General features: G+C 33.6%; 1 pseudogene across 1 annotated transcript; it reads right to left on the reverse strand.

Annotated features, from left to right (window-relative positions):
- Nucleotides 1-6,030: 6,030 nt before the first annotated feature.
- LOC149223274 (beta-glucosidase 31 pseudogene) lies at nucleotides 6,031-6,502 on the reverse strand (annotated as a pseudogene). Its single transcript, XR_016249679.1, has 3 exons — nucleotides 6,480-6,502; nucleotides 6,281-6,438; nucleotides 6,031-6,185 (listed from the first exon to the last, which is right to left on the reverse strand). The product of XR_016249679.1 is annotated as a beta-glucosidase 31 pseudogene (transcript).
- Nucleotides 6,503-7,727: the final 1,225 nt, after the last annotated feature.

Below are 7,727 nucleotides of genomic sequence, written 5' to 3' on the forward strand. Positions count from 1 at the left end.
AAGTCAAACTCTCGAAGGAGGCTCCGAAATTGGGTGCAGGCCAAAATTTTGGAGGGTGGTTGTTGCTGCTAGAACAAAGAACCAATGAGAAAACAATCAAGTGGGTTATAATTTTTTTCAAGATTTCGGGATTGGGAGGATTGCAATGTTTCCATTGGATTTTGTCATGTAATAGGGTATTGAACTCATATTTAACCAAGAGCACGAATCCCTCTATGCACCTTTATGTTAGTGACATTGGTTGTTGATCCCCTCTATCATGACTCTACTAAAAATGTACCCATCACTCGAGAACAATATTGACTTGACACACCATGTTTTTTCTATGTTATGTTAATGCTTAAGGGATGATATAAATGACAAAGATCCTATGATAGGAAATATTTTTTATGATATGTAGGTATTTGTTGTAACATGATTAATTTCTACGTTAGAGGCCATATACACTCTATTTATTGATGTATTTTTAGTTCAGAGATGGATTGCACTCGATGTTGTTTTTAACAAACTAGGACCATAAACCTCCCACGCTATCATTATAAACAATAGGGTTAGGTTCAATATATTTAAGGGTGCATGTGCATGGTAGTAATGTTTTCATTGGCATGCTTGTGTTTATCTTAATTCAACATAACAAAATATATTAACAAACCCATGAGTCCAAATAAATCCGGTAGGAGTGAAAAGTTGTCCCAATACAAACCATTAGTGTGCTATTTCAAATGAGTGATTTTTATTAAATAATTGTAATAAAAGGAACAATTTCTCTTAAATAATGGTGAGGACTCAAATCATTGTTAGTTAATCACCAAGAGTTGTGATAGGTTGGTTTTTCTTAAATAATGGTGATAACTCAATACATTAGTCATTAACAACCAAAGTTTATATTTAAGAAGAAATCATTGTTAGCAACGCAACACACATTCTTTGGTTGGTGAGTTATTCATTTCCAACCCATGTGAACCATTCTATTCTCTGTTTATTGGGAAGGATAGTTTGGTTTCTATTAAATTACTCCATTGTGATTGTTTTCTAAGCTCTTTTACTGTGTTCATTTGTGGATGCCTGGTCTTATCATCTCTTATTGTAGTATAAGTGTTGTTACATGTTTTTTCAATTCATGGCAAAGGATTTCATTTTCCTAGTGCCTTATGTTGGTGGTCTTGTCTTAGTGCCTTAGGTTGGTGGTGTATGGAATTAACTGTGTGAAGTATCTCTAGTGGAAGGTTCAGTTTTTATTCTAGGTGTGGTGAGTTTCTAAACCTCTTGGGTCTTGGCCCTATCGAGTGGGTTTATTATGGAAAACCTACTCATTTTTAGGTCTAGTCATGAATGTCTCCCTCTTTATCCCTCAACATCTTTCATTGGACATTTTCCATATTAAGGTTGTTGTCATTGTCTCTCCTCTTTGGCGTTTATGGATCCTCATCAATGAATACCTAATTGTTGAAGATCATCAAGGTGCATAATAGTGCAAGAAGAATAAACTCCAGGAGGAAGCTAGTGCAAGGATAATGAAATAACTACTCTCACATATAGAAAAGAAATAAATACCTGCCTCATCACCAGATATACTTTCATTATGTTTATTTTCTTCGCTACTATTTCTCTTGCTCTTGTTCTAGGATCAACATGTACATTTGATGAATGTGATAAACAAGTCCTTTGTATCAAGATTGAGGAAGGTGTCGATCCATCCCATGACTTGAGTGGACATGAAGTGGAAAAGAGATCAAGGCTTCTGCAAAGAAGTTGGAATCAAGAAAGAGACCACCGTAGTATATAACCCAAAACAAATTGAGCACTTAAGGATCTTTTATTGCCTTGTCTACTTTCATGTTCCATAGGAAAAGAGTACCAAGGTTGAAGATTTAGGTGAGAAAGGTATGGTTGTTGGTTATTGTGAAAATTCTAAAGCTTATACAATATATGTACATGAAGAAATAAATATACAGTTTAGAAAAGATATAACATTTGATGAAGATGTAGCTCTTTGAAGAGCCATAAAAACTCCTCCTCCTGCTAATGTTGAAAGACATAATGATGCATTGGATGCACAAGAAGATCCCAAGCCTAAGCTTGATCTTCTTGATGAACCCATGGATCCAATGGACTCCTCAGATCCTTCTCCACGTACTAGAAAAATATGATAATGGTTTCATGATACCTTACAAGATGATGATAAATATTCTACTCCCAGAGGAACCTTCAAAGAAAGGATGAAACCATGTCGATTCCAGGGATATGTTGTAGCCATGAGAAATTTTATTCAAGTTGAACCATGCACTTTTGAAGAAGTTGTGAAGGCTCAAGTGTGGAAAGCTGAAATGGCAGAAGAATATGATTCCATCATTCATAATGATGTATGGGAAGTGGTTTCAAGACCCCAAGGTAAATCTATTGTGTCTTATAAATGGTTGTATAAAATTAAACATGGTGTTAATAGTAGTATTGAAAAATATAAAGCTAGATTTGTGGGTAGAAGGTTCTCTCAGAAAGGGGGAATAGACTGTGATTCAACTATTTCACCCTTTCATAACCACACCTACTCTATTAGTCCTCTAAACTAGCATATAATAAATCAATCATATACCAAAAACTATATGAGTTCCTTAGTATATTGATTTCCTCGTGATGTAATATATAACCTCCATCAACAACTTGCAATGTAGGATGACAAAGGGTCAAATTAAAGGACTCTTGAGTTTTTGCAAAAATAAAATAGTAAAGTGGCCGAAAAGGGGCATAAATATGTTTAATTGAGCAAAGTAAATAGCAATATAACTGCCTCTATCTGCAAATATAGTTTGACTTATCACCAGTATTTAAGGAAAACTATGCCACCTGGAATTACCTTCGAGTGGTCTCTAGTGGGGCATACTTTCACTCTTACAAGATGTCTCTAATTCTTAAGCCATTAACTTATTTCCTTACATCCAAAAAAATGAACTTTTAAACAAACATAAACTTTTGAATATATACTACAAGTCCATTTTAATTGTATTTTAATATGATAATAATCTAAATTTACTGAGAAATAATTTTGAAAATAATAAAAAAGTGAATTTAATTAAAGTTTAAGATACTAACATGACATAAAAATCTACTTATAAAATTTTTACATGTTGATGGTAGTCTTTAAGGGGGTAGCCTTTCAGTCTCGCAAGATGTCTCTAAGTCTTAAGCCATTAACTTATTTCCTTGCATCCAAAAAAATAAACTTTTAAACAAACATAAACTATTTTAATATATACTACAAATCCATTTTAATTATATTTTTATAGGATAATAACCTAAATTTATTGAAAAATAATTTTGAAAATAATAAAAAAACATAATACTAATTAAGCTCAAATGACAGAACAATCTACTTATAAAAAAAAGTAATGAAATATTAAATCCAATGATGATGTTTCTTATTGCTAATTTGACAACCTTGACAACTAGATCATAATATGTTTTCCCAACGGATAACGAAAAAAATAAACACAATTAAGAATAATAATAAAAGTAAATTAGAAGTCCTTTTCGTGGGATCAGAAAGTTTCAAATCCCCACCATTTTTTATGGTTCGAATCATAATTAATCTTTAAAAAAAGATAATATTGTGATGTATTTAGAATATATATAAAATTCTGTAGTTTTTTAACGTTGAAAAAAAAATCGATATACCTCCCACACCATTGTCACGACAAACGTGATAAGCAGTTTGGAACATTGAAAAAGAAACACAATCCCCAGAATGCAATAAATTATTGAATAAACTAACAATTCTCAAAATAGAGCGGTGGAGTGGAGAATATCTGGCCGATTTGTGCTGTCGTAGTACTGGGGGTTTGCATTTTGATCACAGTCGCCTATTTGTTCCAAGAATAATGAACCCATGGTGGGGATGGGCATGCAGGGACCGAGGTGCAAGGGGTTTAGGCTCTATTAACGGCAAATAGCAGACCCGCCCTTCCACTAATTATTGAATAACCAAGGGGGCTTTGCATTTTAATCCTGGTCATCCCACCAATGAACAATAATTCATCAGTCCAGATCCATTTCCCCGGCTAGACATGGTTGAGCTCAAGCAGGATGAGGTAGCACATAGGTGATAACATGGACCATGACAGGGCACCACATGGTGCGATACAATGGGCAGACATATGACATTAGCACAGGTTGACGTGGCACCTTATGCATGTGACATGCATTTTCAGACTTTTCATGTGCCATGTGGCCAATTTTGGTTGACACATGGACCACTCTTGGGAGTCCATGTGGCACAAGTGATGTAAACATGACATCGACACGGAAAAGAATTCAACAGTAAATGGACCAAGTCAGCAGAAGTTGTAGCAAAGTTTCCCATATTCGGCAGTTTACCAAAATTGTTGGCGGGTTTAGCCACAACTACATCCGTCAGAGCTTGCATCGAACGAACGAGCACCTGCACAAGTTGGAAGCAAGAGTTGAACACACAGACTTAACGAACGAGCGAACGCCTGCACAAGTTAGAAGCAAGAGTTGAAAACATAGATTTCTATATGTATGAGTGACCGGGTCTCAGAGTTGTGCCTCTTTTGAACACTCTTCCACTTCTTCCTTGACATAATGCTAATAGCTTTCTTGTTAATTTTAGTTCCCTTGTGGTATCCAAGGATAGTAAAGGATAGTAAGCCTAATGTTCCAATGGAAAAATCTTGTGCAAACTCCAGCTCTCTTAGTCACATGCTAATATAATAAAAGTTTTTGGACTAACAAAAAAATACTTAATTTAATTTATACGGTAAAGTGGATCATAATCTGTAGTCAATATTCATATGTTATATATTTTAATGTGATATGTATATTATGATTTTCTTTTATTTAGGCTAGAATAGATGCATGTTCTTTTGTGACCTACTAAAACATTTGGTAATTGATATTTTCATGGTAATATAATAAAAGTTTTTAGACTAACAAAAACAAATCTTTATTTTAAATTATATGGTAAAGTGGATCATAATTTATAGTTGCTATTCGTATGTTATATATTTTAATGTGATATGTATATTATGGTTTTCTTTTATTTAGGATTGTATAGATGCATCTTCTTTTGGGACCTACTAAGCCCGAAAAGGATCAAATTTCTTAATAGGAAAACCACTTTTTGAGTGCAAAGCTTCAGAAATTATTTGCACCTCAAGAGACTTGATTCATCTACGCTCTTAGTAGATTCAAGGTGAATCTATATTTCTTTATAAAAACACACAAATATAATGCGCTCTCTCTCTCTCTCTCTCTCTCTCTCTCTCTCTCTCTCTCTATATATATATATATATATATATATATATATATATATGTGCGCACTATTAAATATTTAGTATGTATTAGGCAATGTTGTAGTGGTATAAATGTGTAACATGTGGGCTCAATTAAAAAGTGATAAAAGTTTAAAATTAATATAGAGCCTTTTATGGGGAGATGATGTAATGCTCATAAATGAACGTAAATATTTAAATGATGCCTAATTTACTAATAGAACATTAGAATTCGTAACAATAATAAAATTCAATTTGTATTAGTGTAACTCTCATTTTGTTTCTAGAACAAGAGGCGCCTAGAATAGGGGTGATGTTCTAATGGCGTAAATGTTTCTAAACAATTACATTTCATCTTAATTAAAAAATAGTAAATGGTTAAAAATAATAAAATTTAATTTATAATTTTGTAATTTTCTTCCTACTAAAATTATGAATGGCTTTTTGCACATATAGAACATCTTTACCACAATATGAGGGAGGCATTGTGGAGTATTTTTTAATCAATTTCCACAATAATTTTACATCAAACTTTATAAAAAAAAACAAAATATTTGACAGTTATATATATATATATATATATATATAGATATATACACTTTTTAGTATGTGAGAGATATGCAATTCCTTTACTTAATATGGAATTGAGAAATAGTATATAAAAATAATATCATTAATATTATATTATATGTAATTCATTTTATCAAAATTAAAAAGCCCTGGTCAATAACTCGCACTCCACATGTCAAACTCAAATAACAACAAATACGTGTGTATGTTGCACGCACCTTATGGCTTCAAGTAGGTATGATAGATGTTGAGAATGGTACTCCACTCGCCTCGAATCACGCAATGCTTCTTCGAGCGGGGTTGTGCCATTGTCGAAATCAGCGTACCCTATTCAAAATTCATGTTGTTGTGCGTAATGATCAGATCCATGTTTTTTAGCGAAGATATTATTGACAACCCGGAATTGAAACATTGTCGCGTACCTGTCTCAGTGATGTATATGGGAGGATTGTTATAGCGGTGCTTCGTATAGTTGATCACATCCCTTAATCCAGCAGGATAAGACCTAAAAGAGCTCACACCTTCCTGCAAACCGCAAACGGGGAGATATATTTTAACAGTAAGTTGCCGTTCATTAAAGCTTTTTATATAAAAAATAAATCTGTAATTTTCACTACTTACATCAGATCCGATATAAACTCCATTTACATTATTTGAAGCACCAAAACATGGAATATTTAATTAAAAAATATATGAAAATCACCATAGATGAATAAAATACCAACAGTCACTTGATGTGTTGGAATTTAATTGACTACTTTTCCAAGAAATTAGGTGATTAAAGCAGTACATATTAAAGTTATATGATATATTAGCTTGGGCGTCGAGAACGTAGTCAGTGTCCAAGGGATTTTGTGGGGGTGGAATTGTTGATGGTAAAGTCAGTTGAGTAGTAATTAAGACCAAGAAGGTCAAACGAGCCTTTTATATCTTTGGCTTCTTTCACCACTGAATAGTCGCAAGCATGATCCCACCAAGCTTTGCATAGAGTAAGGGTACCTCCCCGACGTGAGTGGATTCATAAACTTCTGATTGGATAGGAAAAATTACACTTCACATCTAGAGTAGACATGGATGTAATCTGTATTTCCCATTTATAATATCATTGGATTTTTCAAAATATAAAGTGAATTTGTGCAGTTGATTGTCATTCATTGAGTGCTCAAACAATGCTTTAGAATGTCTAATTGAACATTATCTAGGTCAGCTAACAAGGGAATTGAAGTAATCCTTACAGCTTCTCATTGACTTGTCATGTTATCATGTTTTATCTATTGCTTCTGGAGATTATAATTCATTGAGATATCATGTTTTGTATTATGATTATTTATATTTCTCAACTCTGGTAGTAAGTCAAACTTCCAATGACTAAGAGGTCTGCATGCGCTTGCTAGTCAGATATTAACCTGTGAGTAACGTGCAGGTTATTTGCTGCCTGGGAGTCCAACTTGTGGGCAGATTGAACAAGTTGTCGGTGTCATAAAAATGCCAAAAAAGAAAAGGAAAATCCCTTATTTTGAATGATTTCTGTTGTTTAGATTTCACTGAGTGGAACTCAGATACTCCAGCCTTTTCGAGTGTTTGGACATTGCTGTCAATCATGAGAAAACATGTTCTCACATTGTAGCCCTAACAATAAGGTATTTGTCTCTATATTGTATTTCTAGAATGTCATGGGGCAAATATTGTTGAACCGTGATTTTAGTATGGTATTGAATTTGAATTAGAATTGAATATAAGCAATTGTAGGGCAGACCACTCACCGCCTAGGAGCCGCTGTTAGTATACGTGAATCCATTTAAGAGGCTCTATTGTTTAGTGGCTTGGCAAGCTCCTATAAAGGTCAGATTTGGTGGACTTGGTGATGAC

The sequence above is a fragment of the Pinus tabuliformis genome, chromosome Q (genome assembly GCF_031772625.1).
Source record: "Pinus tabuliformis cultivar Carrire ecotype Pingquan chromosome Q, CPIR1, whole genome shotgun sequence".
NCBI lineage: Eukaryota > Viridiplantae > Streptophyta > Pinopsida > Pinales > Pinaceae > Pinus > Pinus tabuliformis.